Source organism: Notamacropus eugenii, chromosome 1, assembly GCF_028372415.1.
Source record: "Notamacropus eugenii isolate mMacEug1 chromosome 1, mMacEug1.pri_v2, whole genome shotgun sequence".
In the NCBI taxonomy this organism is placed as follows: domain Eukaryota; kingdom Metazoa; phylum Chordata; class Mammalia; order Diprotodontia; family Macropodidae; genus Notamacropus; species Notamacropus eugenii.
The window spans coordinates 492,577,510-492,596,756 of NC_092872.1; the positions used below are offsets into that span (position 1 = coordinate 492,577,510).

The window sequence follows — 19,247 nt, forward strand, 5'->3', positions numbered from 1 at the left end:
CCCTGGTCCTAATCTCTGGAGATAAACAAAATAAGTATAACTCCTCTTCTACATTACAGACAATTGGTCAGTAAGTAGTTCTTAAGCACCAACCATGTGCCAGACATTGTTAAGCATTGAACATACAAAGAAAGACAAAAGACAGACCCTCCCTCAAAGAGCTCACAATCTAATGAAACATGTGAAATATGTACAAACAAGTTATACACAGGATAAATAGGAACTAATTGAGAGAGGAAAGGCGCTAGAATTAAGAGAAGTCAGAAATGGCTTCCTGTAGAAAGTGGGATTTTACCTGGGACTTGAAGAAAGCCAGGAAAACAAGGCAGAAATGAGGAGGAAAAGAATTCCCAGCAGACAGACAATGAAAAAGCCCAGAGCCAAGAAATGGTGTGTCTTGCTGAAGGAATAGGAAGGAAGCCAGTGTCACCGGATAAAAAAGTGTGGATCCACTGTCACTGGATGAAAGGGGGAGAATGTGAGGGGGAGAATGTGAAGAATGGAAAAGTAGGAAGGGGCCAGGTTATGGAAGGGCTTTGAACAACAAATAGGAGGCTTTGTATTTGATCCTGGTGGTGAAAGGGAACCACTGGAGTTTCTTGAGTAGGATGGGTGACATAGTTGGACCTGTGCTTTAGGAAAGTCACTTCCAACCCTTTATGACCTTCAAGCATTTGAAGACAGCTATCATATCCCTCCAGTTTTCTCTTCCCCAGGGTATCTTCAGTTCCTTCTTCTGATCCTCAAGTGACATGAATTCAAAGTCCTTTACCATCCTGGTTGCCTTCCAGCTTATCAAAGTCCTTTCTACCAGAACTAAACAGATGGGGTCTGCCCTGGTCAGGCCACCAGTGGGGGACCATTGCCTCCTTATTTCTAGAAACTAGGTCTCTCAACACAGCCCAAGATCACATTTGCTTTGGTTGCCATATCATTCTATTGACCTCTGCAATTCAGTTTCATCTTACCATAGGATGATAGATTTGGAGCTGGAATCTAGCAATCAATAAACATTTATTAAATGGCTACAAGGTAATATGGATTGTGCTAGGTACTAAGGGATCACAATACCAAAAAAAATGAAGCCATCCCTAATCTCAAGGAGTCATTATTCTATTAGGGGAAATAACACATTCATATAGAATAAAAACAAAATAAATACCATGTAATTAGACAGGGAAGGCATTAACAATTGAAGGGATCAGGAAGATCTTCATGGAGAAGTTAGTGTTAGAACTACATCATAAAAGAGAAGATATCTATCAGATGGAAGTAAGAAGTGAATGCATTCTAGGTCTGGGGGACAGTCAGTATAAAGACACAAAATCAGGAGTGCTGTGTGTGAAAAATGGCAAGAAGCCCAATTTGGCTAGACCAACCAGTACATAAAAGGAAGTAATATATAATAAGCTTAGAAAGATAGGTTTAAGCCATGTTGTAAAAGGTTTTTGCAAGGGGGAGAGAGAGAGAGAAAGAGAGAGAGAGAGAGAGAGAGAGAGAAGGAGGGAGGGAGGAAGGGAGGGAAGGAAAGAAGGAAGGAGGGAAGGAGGGAAGGAAGATAAGTTTATATTTTATCCTGGAGGAAATAAGGAACCACTAAAGTTATTTGAGCAGGGCAGTGACATAGTCAGATAGTCATGTAAGGAAAATCACTTTGTCAGTTTCTGGGAAGATAAACTGAAATGGGGAGAGACTTTCAGAAAAGAAACAAATTGGTTAAAACTGAGGATGGATCAGCTAAGGTCGTGGTTTTATGAGTAACTTCTCAAGATGACAGAGATAGCATGTGACAAAGATAGGCTTTGAACTCATTTTCTGAGTCCAAATCCCATGCTATTCTCCAGAGACCCCTAGGTTCAACCCAATGCTCTAGCCTACAAGGATATTTTTGAGATCCTGAATCTGCCAGCAGGTTAGCTCTACCTCCTAGCTTTGAGTTATCCTCAAATTCCTTAAGGATTCTACCTGTGTCCTTGTCCAAGTAATTGATAAAAAAAAAATACTAAGGAAATGAATCCAGGAGACCTTTCTGGAGAGAAATTAGAGGGCCTGGTTTACTGAATGGATATGGGGGAAAGGAAGGTAAAAAAAGAAAAGTGAGAAGGAATGCTAATGTTTCAGGCAACTCTTAAAGGTCTAAGACCAGAATAGCCATTAACAGAAATGGGGGAGTCATATATGCTTGGGACAAAAGATGGAATGTTTAATTTGAAATTTTAATTTGAGGTGACATTGGAACATCTCCAAGCAGAACAGCCCAGAAGGTAACTGAAAATATGAACCCAGATGAGAAATTGGGACTAGGGACTCTCAATTTGAAGATTATCTGCCTAGAGATGATAGAAATGAAGGAAACAGTAAGATGTCCAATTTTCTTAGAATCTAAAATTATCCAAGAGAAAAATTTGTTCAGCAGATAGACTCAAAAATCTCATTTGATTCCAGTGGTTTCTCTGGCCTGATTCTATGAGAAGATTAAGATGAGCTCAACCTATGGAGATGGTCTGTATTAATTAGCACATTTGATCTTCAGTAAGAACTAGATCTATTCTCACTCCCCTTGGTTCAGGTAGTGACTGACGCACTAGAGTATGAATGAGTTGTGAGGAATAGGTGGAAACTGGCATTTACACACAAAAAGTATCAAAAATAAACCTATTCATAACTCCCCAGTCACAGACAAGGGAAATTAGAAAAGACTAAATCAAATTGAGAAAATGTACCTTCTTCCCATCTTTGTATTTTTTGTATTTCTATCCTTAGTGGCACATAGCAAATGATTAATAAATGCGTGTCCATCAATTGATTCCTTGCAGAGGCAAGGAACTGTGGATGTGGAATACGATATGATTGAAGTGTTGATTGGTTTTTGTCAAACTGCCTTTTCTTTCCTTCTTTATTTTTTAATCATTGTTACAAAGAATGGCTCAATGAGTAGAAAAACTGGAGAAAGGTATTCAGGAATGAAAGTCACTAAAAAAATGGTGGTGCTGTGGATAGAGTGCTGACCTGAAGTCAAGAAGACCTGAATTCAAATCTGTTTGAGACACTTACTATCTGTGTGACCAAGGGCAAATCACTGAATCCTGTTTGCCTCAGTTTCCTCATTTGTAAAATGATCTGGAGAAGGACATGGCAAACTACTTCAGGATCTTTGCCAAGAAAATCCCAAATGGGCTCACAAAGAGTTGGATGTGACAGAACAACAACAAAGGTTTAAGTGGAGAGAGGTATTCAGAAATGAAGGTCATCTAAAAACAAAAAAACAATAAAATAATTTTTAATATTTAAAGAAAGAAGAAAATGGATGGTTCAAATGTTAGGTCCCTTCTTTTGATAGCAAAATGTATAAGGAAACTAAATATGCATTTTTGAGGCTTTGAGGAGATAAACCCAGAAATATCAGATGCCTAAAACTACTTAGGGGATTTCACTCACCTGGACATGTTTCCGAAGCCTGAACAGTCAAGGCCTTAGCACACAGGAACAAGAATATCTGGGTAGCCTTCTCCATGGCAGCTCTGTTGGGATCTTGGCCCTTCTTGTGTTTGCCTCAGCAGCAGATCCCAGACTCTTATACCGAAGAGAAATCCAACCCTAATCCTAGCCTCTTGTTTCTCCCCTTCCTGTGGCACCAACATTGCTTATCGAGTAATCAAGAATTATATGTCCCCCAAATTAGACCCCTCTTAGCTTCCTGTCTAACTGGCCTCACCTTCCTTTCTGACAGTGGACTCTGGAACACTCTCTCAGAGGCCCTCTTGGGGAGTTGAGATGGAAAAAGAGTTGGCTCTGAAGTCAAAGGATGCGAGCTTCAATCTCAGCCTTGCCACTGACAATTTGGGTGACTGGGCAAGTCACAAGCTCTCTGGTCCTCAGAGTCCTTATCTGAAAATAATGGGGTTGAACATCATCTTAAAGAGCTCTTCCAGCTCAAAACTCTAAATCTATGGTCCTATGCTCAGGCATATTAGTCTGAGTGGTCACAGGTGAGCTGTTGTTTCCAAATGTGGTTTCTCCAGTCTCTTCTAGGCAAGTAGGAAAAGCATCATGAAACAATGCAAAGAGGGCTAAATTTGGAATCAGAGACCCTGGGTTCACTTGCTACTTGTGTGAAGACAGGCAAGTCACTTAACCTTTCTAAGCCTCAGGTTCTTCCAATGTATAATGAAGAGGTTGGATTAGATGAACTCTAAGGTCCATTTCAGACCTCAGATCCTATGTGTCTCAAAGATTGGCATTCCAAGACCATTTCTTCTCAGTCATTAGTCAGAAGAAAAGCAAATTTATTCTAGTTTTCCCTATCCTAACCCTTCCAACTTCCCGGGTGTGAAATATAGGCATCTTCCATAACTCCTCACTCTCTCTGATTCTCCATATTCAAATTGTTACCAAGATTAGTTGATTTTATTTTTGTAACATATTTCAATTACTTCCCCTTCTCTCTTCTGGCATGGCCACTGCCCTGGTGCAGGCCCACATCATCTCATGACTAGAAAGTTGCAGTGCCTACCACAAGCTTCTCCCCATTCCATTCCATCCTCCACTTACATGCCAAAATGATCTTCTTAAAGCAAAAGTCTGACCATGTTACTTCACCTACTCAGTAAATTCCAGTGGCTCCCTATCACCTCTGGAATCCAATATAAAATTCTGTTTGGCATTCAAAGACTTTCCAAAGTGCTCATCTAGTTGGGCACCAACCCCTTAACACACATCTTCAGTACACTCTCTAACTCTATACCCCTATTAGATATTGGGACTGTTGTAGACTGAGCTCCAGGCTCCCTCTCCCCCAGGAGCCTTCCCAGTTGAAGAAGTCTTTTGGGGCCTGAAGATGGCACAAAGTCCAGAGCTCCAAAGGGAAGAGAATTTTCATCCCCAAGTTATCAATATAACCCCTCAGAAGGGGTCAAGCCAGCTGGGCTGAAACTCCCCACTGGCTCCAGACAGAACCTTAAGGAGACATTGCTCTCCTTACATGGAACTTGGGTCCTCAATGCAACAAGTACAGTCGTTGTATGTACACCACAATGAGGCATTTGTATAACTGTATAGAAACCCAGATTAATCCCCAAATTTCCCTCCTCATGTTACACAATTAGATCTTAAGCATGGGCAGGTACTTAATCTTTTCCTCCCAATTCACATCTGCCTGCCTCTCTGTTCACCTCTTTTGGAGAAGCAGCAATACAGAGTAAGTAGCTAGTGCTGGACTTGAATTTAGGCAAACCTGGGTTCAAATTCTGCTTCTGACTAGGTGTATGATTATAGGTGAGTCACTTAACTTTTATGAGTTTCAATTTTCTCATCCACAAAATAGAGAGAAAAAAAATTCATCATATCAACCTTACTAGGTCATCGTGAGACTCAAATGAGATCTTTTATATAAATTACTAGGAAACGCTTAAAAGACTACCATACCATTTTCCTAGATCCTCTGTTTGTGGCACAACTTTGAATTTTTTAGGATTTCTTTCACAGAGAAAAACCAGGGCCTAGGATGCCACCCTTTATTGATATTTCATACATAGCTTGTCTATAATCATAACTTCACGACCTCTAGAATGAAAGAATGAATGGGCACCTCAAGGTGCAAGTACCCTACATTTCCATATAGCAGTGAAGCCCCTGGGAACTGAGAATTGCAATATAGATCCCATCACAACACTGTCAAGGCTTCATTCTAACCCAGTCATGCCCCAGTGACTTCACAGCCACCACCTGAGACAGTGGGGTGACATAAGCAAGTCTGTCAGAGACAAAAATCTTGGCAGCCTCTCGTGCTTTTAAATGTACTCTTATTCCCAGACTGACAGAAAGTAACATTTCCTGAGAAATCTGGCTCCAGAGAACAGAAATAGTACCCAGGCAGGTTCCTCAAAAACTGTGTCTTTTAGAGGGTGATGTGATCGGAAGTCAGACACTGCAGAGAGTGAGGTGAGAGGAAAGGAAGTGGAGGCTCTTGTGGCCTACAGCCTTCTCAAGGAGCTTGGCCATGAAAAGGAGAATTGACATGGGACATTAAGTAGGAAATGCTCACAAGCATTTCATAGAAAACTTTAATATTCTTCTATCTGATCATAACCTCCTATCATTTTATCATTCCCTATGACTTACTCTTCGTAAACCTATTCTTTGTTTTCTCAAGCTCTCTAATCCTCCATCCCTTGGGATTTTCCAGGCTTTTCTATTCTGACTTTGCTTTTTTTCCCTTCCGAATCTTTATCCTACAACTCAATCTGTCCTCCGCTTTCAAATCCTTTACTCTCTTGTTCTACAAACACTGATGCCTTGCCAAATTCCAACTCAGAATTAGCCTCCATTCCTACTCAAATGCTGCTGACCACAACTGGAGTAAATCTTGCAGTCAAGCTAACTGCTTCCACTCTAAATTTATATTAGCCAACCTCAGTTGAGCACTTATTGCAACACGGTAATCTATTTAGTCTCATGGAGGCTCATCCAAACATTCCTTCAAATCTAGACAGAAAGACCCAGCAGTGAAAGCAAGTGGGCTAGAGAACTAATTAGATGAGAGGGGAAGCTAACCAGGTGGGTTAAAGGCTTTCAGGTATGTCCTAATTTTGATAGAGTAGAAAGACCCTTACTTCCTTTGTCCCTGATGTACCAGTACAATTTTACTAATACCCCCATGGGGGGTATTAATTATCTTTTTATCCCACACTGTATTTTTAAAACTATACCCAAAGTTCCTTACAAAAAATATTATCATTACATGCTGAATTACATGGCAACAGGCATCATTCCTCCTCCTCATTCTCAGAATAAGTCTTCGTGTGAACAGTCTTATGGCTACCCCATCTCCCACTCAAACTTCATCAACTGCTGTGTCCAGCCCTTTGTAGTGATCTGGTGGTGATGGCCCATGTTTCAGACTGACACAGTTCAGGTGGGGATGTGCCCAAAAGGCAGAATCGAAAGCTTATCTATAACTGACTAGTCATAAAGAATAGGAATTATGGGGAGAAAACATAAATTCAGTCTCCCACATCTGTCTTTTAAAAACTGCATCCCTTTCCTTCCTGTCTTCCATCAGAAATCTGGTAATACAGGGCATTCATCTTTAAGGTGCCAAGTGTACAGAACTCCCCATTTTATCCACATGAAAAAGGACAAAGGACAATTCCCATCCTGGGCCTTCAAGTGATTATTCTAATTTTGCTAAACCAAATCATAGGCCATATCCTCATTAGCCATTGTTCTAGGGATTCATTTGATTTCTCTTGCCACCACCAAAGCTCCTTTATATTAACAGCTTGTAAATTATCTTACTCCCCATTTTAGAAGCAACAATACAGGGACAAATAATGAGGTAAGGCTGAGGGACTGTTGTTAGGTTTTTTTAACTACTTGGTATAATTCCTTTTCATGATTACCTCTAATTTTATTGTCCTCTTTAATAACCTCAATTTCTTCAAAGTTCAAGGCATTCTTCAAAGAAACTTCTGTATCAGGCAACATCTTTCTATCTGTTGCATATTAGTTCCTGCCTCCATTAACATTGACTTCTTCAGGTGCCTGCCACTGCTTGCCCTCTCTCCAGCAGTGGCTCATCTCTCCATCTCTCCCCTCATCATGGCGCCGCTGCAATCCTGCCGCCTACTCTCTGGAGCCACCTCCTTTCACCCGGGTCTTAGCCCAGTCACCGCTGCCAGAGCCAGTCCTTGGTGAACCCACATAGAGATGGGCCTCCCCTGATCCTATCTTGGAGGTTACTGAAGCATTTAAGAGGGACACCAAAGCAAGAAGATGAATCTGGGAATTGGGGCCTACCGAGATGACAATGGGAAGCCTTATGTTCTTCCAAATGTCCCTAAGGCAGAGGCTCGAATTGGATAAAGAGTACCTGCCCATTGCAGGACTGGCTGAATTCTGCAAGGCATCAGCAGAGTTGGCACTAGGTGAAAATAATGAAGTTCTGAAAAGCAAACAATATGTCACCATACAGACCATTTCTGGAACTGGAGCATTAAGAATGGGAGCCAGTTTTCTGCAAAAGTTCTTCAAATCCAGCTGGGATGTCTATCTTCCAAAACCATCCTGGGGAAATTATACCCCCATCTCCAGGGATGCTGGCATGCAGCTGAATGGCTATCGCTACTGCAACCCCAAGGTTTGTGACTTTGACTTCACTGGAACCCTGGAAGACATTTCAAAAATCCCAGAGCAGAGTGTCATCCTTCTATATGCCCGCACTCCCAACCCTACTGGAGTCGATCCTCATCCTGAGCAGTGAAAAGAAATAGCATCCTTGGTAAAGCAAAGGAATCTCTTTGCCTTTTTTGACATGGCATACTAGGGCTTTGCCAGTGGGGATGGCAACAAGTATGCCCGGGCTGTTCATCACTTCATTGATCAGGGCACTGTCTCTCTTTGTCAGTTGTACGCCAAGAACATGGGCCTGTATGGTGAATGCGTGGGAGCCTTTACCATGGTTTGTAAAGATGCTGATGAAGCCAAAAGGGTAGAATCCCAGTTGAAAATCCTGATTCGTCCCATGTATTCCAGTCCCCCTCTCAATAGGGCCCGAATTGCTGCCACAATCCTGAATAGTCCTGATCTGAGAAGCCAGTGATTGCAAGAGGTCAAAGGCATGGCAGATCACATCATTAGCATGCGAACCCAGCTGGTTTCCAACTTCAAGAAAGAGGGCTTTTCCCACAATTGGCACCACATCATTGACCAGATTGGCATGTATTGTTTCACAGGCCTGAAAGCTGGGGTGGAACAGCTGACCAAAGAGTTCTCCATTTATATGATGAAAGATGGCCACATTTCCACAGCAGGGGTCACATCAGGCAATGTAGGATACCTTGCCCACACCATTCACCAAGTCACCAAATAACTTTCTGTGACAAGATGGAGCAGAGACAACCTTCCCACTTTCAGACTCTGCTATTTGAGATTCGAAGAGATGATTGAGCTGGCGAAGATAGGAGTGGTGTGAGAATTCCTTTCAACCACAGTGCTTAATGCTCAGCCATTGAAAGTGTTTCAGAACAAGACCTGTGAGTAGGCTAATGGCATCTGAAACTAGTGTTTGGAGCTTTGTGGGTCCAACTCAAACTCCCCAATCCATCCTCTACAACTTTTCCAAAACATGTTATGTTTACAGTAACTACCAAAAATCCTGCCCTGAAACTAGAATTCCTCTCCCTCACTTTTCCCCCAGTTTTAGATCTCCTGGCATTACAATGTTGTTCAAGAGCTTTAATCTAGGTAATAAACAGCCCACATACCAGAAATCTCTGTGATGCTAAAAACTTCCAAAGAAGGCTTGCCCAGTCCTGACTCCCTCCTCTTACTGGCCTCTCATGACTGATGGAGGCACCTCAAATCACAAATGCTGCTGTTGTGCAGCATCTTGGCTTCAAGAAAATAACAGGAAAGGGAGGTAGCTTTCACCCATTGGATGTCTAAGACGTTTTTTAACTTTCCCCTCCTTCCTCATTTTTATTGCTGTCCTTTTCCTTTGACCCAAAGATCCAAATCTGCTGTAGATTCTCTCCCTCTGTTGAGTTAAACTTCAAACCCTTCCTATCAGGATCCATATACTTGGAGAATTAAGTAAAATGTAATTTAAGAAAAGAGCACATTCACTTCTCCCCTTTCTCAGCAACAGATAGGGGAGGAGAATTCAGTAAAGTGATGGCATTTCAATATTGGCATCATTGTAAAGTTCTTAATTGTCCCCCCTTTCTGCCACCTCCCCACCAGACCTCATCAATATGGTTGTACAATAAATAGCCTATTTATGACAAGTCTGTAGAGGGGGCGGGCAGTCAGTACTGGGAGATGAGTATTTTGAGCTGTGGTTGTAAGCTTCTCTGTGTTGCTCGCTGAGTTCAGACTTCAACTTTGAAAAGATCACCCTCCATTGTAATCACATAGGCCTTTATGCAGCCTGGTTTCTCTGTTACAATAAAATTATTGTAGATCAAGAAAAAAAAAAAAAACACTGACCTCTTCACCTAGAGAATCAGCAAATCAGTTAAATAATCCTCAGCTTTAAAGGCAGCTTTTTAAAGATTAAAAGCTCATTTGCCTCTTCCTCTACCCGCCTAATACATAAGGAAAATTTACTTTATCCTCCTTTCATTGGCAATCCAACCTTTCCAATGATGTTATAAGAGCTAGTAATGTGGGAATTTATTTTGCTAGATCATGTAGAGATGTATTAAAGGATTTATTTTTCAGGTTTGGGTTTTGTGTTTTGGGGGGATTGTTGCTCATTAAGGGGTGGGAGAATAGTAAAATGGACAGATTAATACAATAATTGTAATTTGAAAAAAATAAAAATAATAAACTTGCTAAAAATTTATGAGTCAGGGAATATTTTGACAAAGACTTCCTCAAAAATGTCTTGTACCAATCCCACAGGTCAATAGGTTCTTTCTCTTTATTCCAAAAAGAGGGCCTTCTATATATATTGAGCAATGCTTTTGCCACTGGTAAATAAAATTCTGTTTCTAAATACCCCATCATCTAAGAGTCCCTTTTTTCCATAACACCCTTCCCCCACTTAAAAAACAGATGGATTTTACCATAATGCCTAGCCAACATAAAACTGAGTTCCTACCCCATCACCCCAGTATCTCTAACTTAAACTGTAGAATCTTCTATTTGACCTTCAAAGTCCTTCACAACCTGACCTCAAACTATTTTTCCAACCTCATCATATATTATTTTCCTTTCCACACTCTGTGATCCAGCCAAAGTGGCCTTCTGGAGGTGTCTCACAAATAATATTCCCCAGTTCCCCATGTATAACACTCCTTCCACACCAACTCTATGACTTTACACTGGTCATAAGCTGTACCTGAAATGTACTCCCTTCTCATCTCTGCCTTGCAGAATCCTTATTTCCTCAAGAGCTGGTTCAAGCACTACCCTTTGCTTGAAGGTTTTTCGCAGTCCTCCAATTGCTGTTTTTTCCCTCCCAAAATATTCTTGAATTTTTTTATTTATTCTGTATATACATATACATATATATCAGGTTGTTTATATATAATATATGTATATATGCATACATACACACACATATATATTAGGTTATTTATATATAAATATATACTTACATATATACATAGTAGAGAGTTCCCCCACACTCAGTTGATGCATTCACAGTAAGCCCAGAATGTAATCCCAGGTGTTAAATTAACTGTAACATGTGTCTTAGTACCATCTCTTTATGAGTTGTGAGCACCTTTCTGACTGAGGCAAGAAAAGAACAACTGGATTGACTGAGAAAACAAATTCGCTGTATCTCTGGGGGCAGGGGGAGTGTAAGACAGGAGTTTTGGGGCTCCAGCCTCTAGCAGGTTCACTCTTGATCTGGGAAGACAGAAGGACAGCAGCAGAGATGTGACAGGGGTTAATTTCTTTATTCTTCTCAAAGCGGTTGCTGATAATGGGAACATCAACTCCAACAGCATCCCCTAGTTACTCTTCTCACGGGACAGACAGGAATAAGAATTCCAATTCCTACAATATTCTCCTAAGTCTCAATGGGGGCCAGTCGAGTCAAACAACCATACACATTTCCCCCAAGCCTCTATGGGGGCCAGCTGAGGCAAGCACAGCATTCCAGCTTTCATTCCCCACTTATTGACCAGTACTCACTTGATTTATAGAGGAGCACACAAAGAAGGTCATTTGTTGGCAATAGCCTTATAAGTTTACATTAACTTTAGAAATACCATGGTGACTTAGCATAGAGCACATGTAGTGTGCTGTTTACAACTTAACTCAGATGTTTATATTATCCATCATTATATCTCACTGCACAAACACAGTGAGATTGTTTACATTTCAGGAGCCTGGGAACTAGTAGATTGTTCATGGCCATGATTCTGGGAACTAGTATGTTAAAAAGAAAACAAATCCATCTAACATACACGGGGTTAATTTGCTGAATTCTGAAGTGTTCAAGGCAGTCAAGGGTCAGTACTGTTGTGGAGTGAAAGAAGAGGAAGGGATTTCTCTCTTCTTACCCCACATCTGTCATGGTATTTGATAGTAAAGCAGGCAACAAACCATCTAGCAGTTAAAGAAGGAGAGAGACTGAAAACATGGAGGAGACTCCTACAAGGAAGGAAGAATGGATTTTCTTTATCCTTTCCACCTATACCAACTATATCAATTTGAAGGAAATGTCTTTGACTAGCAAGAGACATTATTGTAGCAATTGGGAAACAGATCTACACTCCAGACACAAATACCGAGGCACTATCATTGGAGGGAGAAGGCAATTTCAAGGAGCATGACAACTGGCAGCAGAGAAGAGAGTCAAATTATGGAAAGTATCAGACCCTGGGAAACCAGCTAAGCCACCCACTCAGCAGAGATACTACATCCAAGGAGAGCTACATGAGGACCCCATGAAGAGAGAAAGGACTACTAGGCCATGCAGGATGAGGAATTATGGAATGCTTTTGCATCTGCATAATAAATGTTGATTGATTGATTGATTGATTGATATAAAGAAAATAAAATGGAATAATCCAACAATTCAATAAGCATTCACTATGTTTAGCATCCCATTCAGCATATCCAAGCAACTTACTTTCAAAGGTTGGGTCCCCTGGTTTCAGATATGCTCTGATTTCATACCCCTAAAACTATACCTTAGAATCCCCCACCAATTCATTTACCTTTACTCTATGTCAGAGGTGTCAGATATATAGTCCAGGGGGCCTTTTGTGGCTCCTGAGTACTGCCAAGTCAGATTAAAATATAGTTCCTACCTGAGTCTAGTATTTCAATGTGTTAATAAAAAAGAAATATATAAACACGTATGGCTTTCTAAGTCAATAAGCAACCCCCAGAAATCCTTTTGCATGGTTTGGTAGACCTCATTTCTATTTGAGTTTGACACCATTGCTCTAGTCACTCAGGTTAGCTAAAGGCAAAGGCATGCATTGAAATGGCATAGCATGAACAGTAGTACCAAAACATTTCCCCCGTAAACCTCTCATACAAATGTAGTATCCAACAGAAGAATGAACATGCATGCACAAAGAACAACAGTAAGGAGGCACACGTATAGGGAACACTTGTAGTCAAGCCGACTCATACACAGCAGGATCCTGATGTCTTTTTTCCTGGTGAAAAGTCACATTTGGACTTTACATTGTTTATACCTCCTTCAACAAACTGTGAACACAACCTTTTACAATCTGAGAATTATCTACTTTAAATCTTGGAGAAAACATTGTCTGTTACCTGTCTCTTAAATATTGTAATTTCATCAGATGAGTTGGGGTGGGGGTGGAGGGTACCTCAACTGATCAGGGATTTCCCCATTAATTCCCTGCTACGTAAATACCTACTTTGTGGCAAGACTGTGCTAGATAATGGATATATTTTTTAAAAAATTGGAAATAGTCCCTGCCTTCAAAAACCTTGCGTTCTGTTACAGAGAGGGGGAGGAGGCAGAGAACAACATGTACATAGAAAATTAAATATAAAATTTGCTATGATGTAATTAGCAACTAGAGAGGAAAAGATAATTTTTCTATATGAGGTGGCAACTGAGATGAATTTTTATGCAAATTAAAGGTTATAGGAGGCAGAGATGAAGAAGGAATGTACTATATAGTCTTGGGAAACAATATGAGCAAAAACAAACAGGAAATAGAAGTTTATAGAGAAGGAACAGCAAGTTGCAAATCGAGTACTATTTTTCACTTTATTTTTTTTTGTTTATTTTCTTTCACAACATGACTAACATGGAAATGTATTTTGCATGATTGTACATGTGTACCATATCAAATTGTTTACCATCTCAGGGAGATGGGAGGGAATAAAGAGAGAATTTGGAACTCAGAATTTTAAAAAAAAAAAACAAATGTTAAAAATTATTTTTACATTTAAATAGGAAAAAATAAAATGTTATTCCAAAAACATTTTTTTAAAAAGAAAGAACAGCAAGTAGGGCAACTTGATCTGAGCATATACTCTATGTTGTCTCCCCATCAGACTGTGAATTCCTCCAAGGGCAAGCATGGTCTTTTGCTTCTTGAATTCTCATTGCTTTGCATAATGCCTGGCACATAGTAGTTGTTTAATAAATGTCTATTACCTGATTGAGAGGAAATCATGGGTTCAGCCCTCTCCGCCTTACCCAGACAAAAATATTATTGCATAATTTTACCATAATTTATTTAGCCTTTAACCTTGTTTTTGGACATTTAGAGTGTTTCCAGGTTCTTATGTGTATGGGTAGAGTTTTTTTCCAATTATAACTAATTCAACCATGAACATTCTTTAAGCATTTTATTTTTGCTGTTTTGACAATACTTTCATGATAACTTTACAGCAACGAAATTAGTAGATCAGAGGATATGATTTTTTTTATTTTTACTGCACATTACCAGACTGTTCTTCCCCTAAAAATTCTACAAGTTTGCAATTCCACCAGCAACGAATGACTATGCTGGTTCTTCTATAGCCCTATCATCATAGAATTTTGTTGCTTTTAATTATTTTTTGCCAGTTTGGTAGATGTGCAATGAAACCTTGTAACTGTTTTATTTTGCATATTTTTTCCACTTAATAGCATCTTGTTTTTTCCGATTACATGAGGATTATTTAGTATATTTTTGATGGATAATAAAGTTAAGTGTCACCAGTATTACAAAATTACTACAATTTGTCTCTTTTCCAAACTATGCCTTCTAACCACTTATCCATGGTAAATGGGAGCTTTTATTTTTGTTAATATCTAACAATGCTTTATGTATTTTAGATAATGGTGTTAAAGAAAAATCTATCATATCGCTGAGTGAAGTGAGCAGAACCAGGAGAATATTGTACACATTAACAGCAACATCGTGTGATGATCAGCTATGACAGACTTTGCTCTTCTCAGCAATACAATGAATGATCCAAGACACTTCCAAAGGATTTGTGATAGAAAATGTTATACACATCTAGAGAAAGAACTATGGAGTCTGAATGCAGATTGAAGCATACAATCCTTATTTTTTGTTTTTTCTTTCTCATAGTTTTTCCCTTTTGTTCTTCTACCACAACATAACTAATGTGAAAATATGTTTAGCATGATTGTACATGTATATAACCTATAGCAGATTGCTTGCTGTCTTGGGGAGGGGGAAAGGAAGGGATGGAGAGAAATGATTTGGAATTCAAAATCTTACAAAAATGAATGCTGAAAACTATCTTGACATGTCATTGGGGAAAAGTACAAAAAAACTATCATATTTGCTGTAAATATTCTTTCCCAATCCTTTTTCCTTAAGTTTTTTTTGTTACACAAATATTTTTAAGGTAGTCAAGCATACCCATCCTCTCCATAAAAATTCCTTGTATTTGTTGAATAGAAAAAAAAATCATTACCCCTCCATAACAGAGTTAAATACATTATTTACAACCTTTTTAAAAAGCAACTAAATTCTACCTTAAGTCTTCCCTCTTTCTCACCCCTTATATCTAATTAGTTGCCAAGTCTTCTTATATCTCTCATCTGTCAGTTTTCTGTACTCGTAGGACCATCACCATAATCTAGGTCCTCTTTACTTAATACCTGAACTGTTGCAATGTATCCTGCCTCCCAATCTTCCACTGGTCTTTTTGACTTGTCTTTATATCTTCTCAGATCATCCTCCATACCTTCCAAAATGAGGCTTATAAAGCACAGGTCTGACCATGTTATTCCTTGGCTCATGAAGATCCACTTCAGTGGATCTTTGTTTCTAGGATAAAATACAAAATCCTCTGCTTGGCTTTGAAAGTCCTTTAAAACTTCTACCTTTCAATATGAGACAGGCATGAAGGAAGAGATAGTGGCAGAAGTCATCTGAATGACATGAAATTAGAAAGAGAGAAGAGGGAGCTCACAATGAAGGGCCTCAATTTTTTCTATACACTATGAGGCAAAGTTCTCAGTTGAGCACATTAAGGGAAATGAGGGAGACACAGGAGGTTTGAGGAGGGATGAAAAGGTTTGGAAGAGCTGCTGCGAAGAGTGGAATAGTGAGTTCATAAGGGAAGTACAATAACATTGCCTAGCAGCAGTAATGTCCCAGTTGGAGTTCTAGGAGATAGATTTGAAGTAGACTCAGTCAGAATGATTGTATGACTTTTGTTCAGCAGCATGTGTGTAGGAGCAGAGGCAGCAGATGGTGGGAATGATAGAATGCCGAGGCATGGCAGGGTACAATCAGTGATATGATAAGGGGGCAGGGACTCAAGAGAAGAGGAAAGTATAGGATTGAACTGGTTCACCAAGAAGTCAAGATAGGGGAAAGAGGAGAGAGTAGCTAATGCAAAGGAAATGACCTGAGAGATAACTGAAGGATGAAGGAATCAGACATCACAGTATCATGAAGAATAGGGTTCAGTAAGGAAAGGGAGAGGTAGAAAGCCAATAGATGATGGTTAGATAAGGATATTTTGCAATTCTTGATCATGGAGAGGATACATTTGTGAGTGATGGCAAGATCAAGGATATGGTCATCTTTGAGTGGGGCTGTTGTGGAATGGAGGAGTAGGTAAGTAGGTCATGGGAAGTGAGTAGGAAAGTGAATATGTATGTTGAGGGCAGGAGCTGGAGAGGAGAAAAAATTGTGAACCAGATTGCTATTTGTCCTTTGTTCCTGAAGAGGACCATTATATCAGAAAGATGATGCCATGACGGTGAATTAGATTTAAATGAGAGAGGGTTGTGCAAAGTCACCAGCCTCACTTTCTCCTCTGAAGCCATGTGGGACCAGTGGCAAGACATAAATCAGGACGACTAGAGATGGGCCTCAATGCAGTGAGAGACCTTGGCCTTTTTAAGCTCAGGTCTTTCCCAGCTCTCAGTTTGACTGAGGCAACACCTATTCAGCCATTAAGGCTAGATAAGAAATGAGGTAAAGAATGGCCTCTTTTATCTAGTAAAAAAAACTAAAATCAGTCTGGGAGAGGAAGATCCTCAGGGTTTCTGACCAAAACAGAAACAATTGCTATTTGCTTTCACTCTGAGCCATCAGGACCCAAACGATGACTGAGTGGAGCTAAACTCTTTAAAGTACTGAACTCACTAAATAAGAAAGAGGAGTGGCCTAGAGGACTGTAGACAAATACCGTGATTTTGATTGGGTGGTAGTGAATTCCTTGTGCAGAAATGGAACCACTTTCCACCAAATAAAAATCTTAGTTGCCTTGAGCAAAGAAATTGAGTAACTGCCAAATAATATAGTAGACAGAGCACTAGGCCTGGAGTCAGGAAGACCTGAGTTCAAATCAGACCTCCTACACTTACTTAGCTCTATGACCCCTGGCAAGTCACTTTAACTTTAGTTTCTTCATCTGTAAAACGGAGATAATAATAGGACCTACCTACACCTGAGTTCAAGTGTGCCTCAGACGCTTACTGGCTATGTGACCCTGTGCAAGTCACTTAGCCCCTTTTGCCTCAGTTTCCTCAACTGTAAAATGAGCTAGAGAAAGAAATGATAAACCACTCCAGTATCTTTGCCAAGAAAACTCCAAATGGAGTCACAAAGTATCCAACACAACTGGAAATGACTGAACAACAACAACCTCCCAGGGTTGCTGTGAGGATCAAGTGAGATGATAATTGTAAAGTCCTTAGCACAATGCCTGGCACATATAAATTTTAGCTGTTCTTATTATAAGAACCTGGAACCCGGATCTTCTTGACTCCAAGGCTTCCTGAGTCAATACACTCCACCATCCTGCCTCTCATATAATAGAATACTATAATGCAATTAAGACCAACAATTACAAAGAATCTGAAAAGACCATGAGAAGGAAGGAGGGGAGATTGAAAAAAAGAGAAATAGAACCAGAAGAACAGAATTAATTACAACTATATTAGAGGAAAAGTAAATGAAAATGAGTGAACAAAGAATCCTACCGGAGACTTAAAAGGAGTGACTGAGGAGTTGTCATGATATTTTGTTGTTTGAAACTAGCTAAATTAAATGCAAATCATTAAAAATAAGTTTAATTAGTTATACTACAAAATTTTTCTTCTTGGATTTTGGAAACCTCCTACTCTTATCAGTCATAGAACTATCCCCTAGTGCTGGGTTAGTCAGTCAGTCAGCAAGCATTTACTAAGTGCTTATTCTATGCCATGTACTCTGCTAAGCCCTGGAGATACAAGGAAAGACAAAACCAGTCCCTGTCTTCAAAGAGCTCACAGTCTAATGGGAGAGATAACATGGAAACAACTAAGTAGATACAAGATATATACAGTCATCCCTTCCACATCATGACTTTCCCCATGGCAGTTTTGATATATCACAGATCAGCATAAGAAATTAAATGAGAATTTGGGGAGAGTTTTGCATGAGCCAGAGATGACACACAAAAGCCAGCAGATGACAAAAAGTTTAGAAACTCAGAAATGCATGAAATATATGTATAGTGTTTTATATCAACACATTTTATCTTTTAATACCATAATTATTCAGACTTCTTCTCTGGTATGAAGGGATGGCCAAAAAATTTTATGCAGATTTTTCAGGTCCTGGGGAGGGTTGGGGGCAGGGGACACATTCCTAATCCCCATGATGGGGAAGGGATACCTGTACAGAAGAAATGGAAGTCACTCAGAGGGGAAGGTGTTAGCAACTGAGAGAACCAAAGAAAATCTCTTGAAGGGGATGGAATTAGAGCCACTGTCTTGAAGGAAGATAAGGTTAGAGAGAGGAAGGGATAGGACTTTCTAGTCTTGGGGGATAGCTAGTTCAAAACACAGAGAGAGAAGATGGAATATCATGGTCAAGGAACTACAAGTAAACCAGTATTGCTGGAACCTAGAGTTGAAGGAAAAGAGAAAAGTATAAGGGGATTGGAAAGGTGGGAGCGGGTCAGGATGAAAAATCTTAAATACCAAACACAGGAGTTTATATTTGATTTTAGAAGTAATAAGGTTCCATAGGAAATCATTGTAGGGGATGAGGTGAGGGGGCAAGGAATATGACTGGACTTATGCTTTAGAAAAAATGGTCCTGGAAAGTGAGTGGAAGATAGAATGTAGCAGGGAAAGACATGAGACAGGGAGACCCATTAGAAAGTTATTGTACTAGTACGGAAGTAATAATTAATTATTAGGGTAACAGTGACAGCAGAGAGGTAATAAGAATTGTGGCTGTATGAGTGTAGAAAAGGGAATGTATACAAGTGATGTAGTAGGGACAAAAATGACTAGATTTGGCAACAGATTAGATACATGGAGTGAATAT

General features: G+C 39.8%; 1 protein-coding gene and 1 pseudogene across 1 annotated transcript in view; one reads left to right on the forward strand and one right to left on the reverse strand.

Annotated features, from left to right (window-relative positions):
• LOC140519717 (ficolin-2-like) overlaps positions 1–19,247 on the reverse strand; it is an 80,671-nt gene that overhangs the window by 11,863 nt on the left and 49,561 nt on the right.
• Positions 7,315–8,914, forward strand: LOC140519716 (aspartate aminotransferase, mitochondrial pseudogene; annotated as a pseudogene).